Source organism: Rousettus aegyptiacus, unplaced genomic scaffold (genome assembly GCF_014176215.1).
Source record: "Rousettus aegyptiacus isolate mRouAeg1 unplaced genomic scaffold, mRouAeg1.p scaffold_m13_p_12, whole genome shotgun sequence".
NCBI classification, from domain to species: Eukaryota; Metazoa; Chordata; class Mammalia; order Chiroptera; family Pteropodidae; genus Rousettus; species Rousettus aegyptiacus.
Genome location: NW_023416287.1, coordinates 17,738,575 through 17,741,611, shown reverse-complemented (window position 1 = coordinate 17,741,611; position 3,037 = coordinate 17,738,575).

Here is a 3,037-nt window from a genome sequence, read left to right as displayed (position 1 = left end):
ACACACACAAACACACGGGGCCTCACAGAGCCCGCAGCACGGGCTCTCGCGAGAAGCTACCCTTGGTTCCAGACCGGAGCACCTGAAGTATCGCGAGATTCAAGTATGGGGGGGCGGGGGGCCCCCAGCGACCAAGGCCCAATCTCGCGCAATGATTGCGCCACAGATATTCCCATCCCCCATTCAGAGAGGCGCCTTTAGACTCCTCCCTCTAGTAGGTATCCCAATCTCGCGAGACCGCCCCCGTTGCTAGAGCAGAGACAGTTGGTACACTTCCTGTCAATCTCTTAGAAAACTCAACGCTGAGTGGAGCTCCGTTGTAGCCACCTCCTCGTGGCGTCTCCTCACAGCTATCTGAAGGTTTTATCATCAGAACCGACCGCCCCTACCATCCCCCGGACCTCCCACTTACATGTCTGTCAAGGTCGCAATAAGGCAACCTAGTCTATATGGCGATAGAGTAAAACGAAAACGGTCATATGTAGATTATCCGCCAAGGGTGAAGACGAAGTGAAAAGCATTCATAAGAGAGAACGCGGGAGAGAACGTACAGGCGTAGGGGGATAGACCTGTAGAATAAAAATGAGAGGTTTCAGCCGTTTGGAGTTAGTGAACTGTCCAGCTTCAAAACACCCTTGGAAGTAGCGGAGAAAGGCAAAAAAGGAAAAAACAAACTGCTTGCTTGGGCAGTGCATCAGTTTTGTGCCCTTTAATTTATAGTCTAGCCTTGTCTACGGCCATACCACCCTGCACACACCGTGTCGCCTCTGTGATAGTCTGGCCTTGTATCAGGGTTGCTATTGTTTCTTCAAAAATGTCCCCATTCCTCCTGGGACTTGGCTCCCCGCCCCTGAAGTCTCCCAGAAGCGTAGCAGTTAAGTATAAATTCACCACTCGCTCTTTGGTCAATACTGTGAAAAAGAAGGGAGCGGAGAGGTCATTAACTATAAAGCTCTTCCTCCGAGAGAAATATGTTTGAAAAAAATTAGAAAATTAACCTATAAGCAAAAGTCTTTAAAAGTCTATTAACAGCTTCATGATTGAGGGCAAAGATTTGAAACGAGATGCCTTGGTTTGTGTCGCTATTCCAACACTGCGTGACCTTGGACAAGTAATTTAACCTCATAGAGCCTATCCTCCATTTTCTCCTATAAAGAAGAAGGTAATATAATTACTAAGCTAAGCTTCTTGAGACAGAGAAGGCGAATGATGCTCACTACTGAATTCTCAGCGCTTAGCGGGGGGTGCCCAGCCAAGTGGACACTAAATAGGTGAATGAATGAAGACCTAGTAGTATCTTGAGGATTAACTGAGACAGTGATTAGGTGGGTCTGTGGTGCAATGGATAGAGCGTTGGACTTCTAAATGAGACAGTGTTGGAACATGCCCAGCAAATATTTAATTCTCAAAAAAGTTAACTTCTGTTATTGCTAAACAAAAACAAAATTACTTAGAGAATATGTAAATGTAAAGAGGCTTTCCATTTTGGTTAACTTTCCACATAGTTTTTTCTTAGAGGCTTAACAGATTTTTTCATAGTAATGTTCCCTTACTCCTTTTCTTGAAAATTTAGATCCTCTCTTGTTTTTTTTTTAAGGGTTTAAAATCATCAGAGAATACTGAATTGAAACATACATGTTAAAAAAAAAAAAAAAGCTAACCTTTGCCTTCTCTTTTCCCCTCTTTAATTTCAGTGTCGTGACTTGTTAATGTGCAAATATCACAACATAAAGATGGCCCTTTATTTTGTCTGGGAACATGACAGTGCAGAATTTGATCTTAACCTCTAGACTTCTTTTTTGGGAAGAGGAAGGTTTTAAGCTCTAAGTCACTTGATGATTGAACGGTCCTTAAATTGTTTTCTGCTCAAGTATCATCACAGTGAACCTGGCAATTTAGCACACAATCAAGAAATGCCAGCTGGAAAATTGTCTCTAAAACAAAGTTTTTTTATATTAAAAAATTATGTAAAGCAAAATATGCTTTTCATTCACTTTGCAAAACCTCTCTGAGTACCTAAGTCGTGGAGTTTCTTTGTAAATTAATTTCCTTTTATCATTTTGTTCTCAAGCTATTTACAGCAAAATAGATGTCTAATAGATGAGTTTTGACGAATGCATATAAATTGAGTAATATTAATTCTATTTAAAGTGAAGGAATGTTCGAGCCCACCCAGAAGTGCCAAAAATAAATAAATAAAAATAAGTGAAGAAGAGCGGCAGAAGCAGGAATAGAGGGCTAGAGAAAGCAACATATTTTATTACAAAATATCCTGATTTGACAACCAGAGAGATGGATAAAACATTGCAAATTAGGAGGCAGAGTATTGTTTAAAAACATCTGCTAATGGAAGCAAAAAGAAATGCAATCAAACATAATATTGCAAAAGATTTGGGATTTAAGCAAATCTAGCCACAGAGAGGAAGATCCTGTTGACAAGGCATTACAAGATGGAGATATATCTTGAAAATGATGAATGGAAAACAAAAGAAACATCAAGCCACAGTGATGGGGTTAATGCGATTCCATGATAAAAACCATATGATTTAATGGTATGAGTGAATGACCCTGTACAACGAAGAATAGCCCAGAAAGATAGTATCTCTAAATGTTTGTGGCTAAATAGACTCAGTTGTTTAGGGAGCTGGGAAGAAAAATAAGTTCTTTAACAATAATTTTCTGGAGGAAACACAAAAAAAATATGACTTATGCAAACATCCCTAAATAACCAGGTTCTACATCAATATATAAATGAAGCATCAGAGTTGAAATATGTGCAACACGAACATGACTTGCACGCAGTGGTTGTAAAAGAAACAAGATGTTGCCAGCAATGTGGAGAAAGTGGAAGCCTCGGACATTGCTAGTGAACATAAAATGGTGCAACTGCATTGGCAAACAGTTTATTGATTCCTCAAAAAGTTAGATATAAAATTACCACATTTCTAAATATAGATAAAACAATTGGAAACATGTTTCAAACAAATACATGTACCTGAATGTTCATAGCAGCACTATTCAAAATAGCCACACGCAA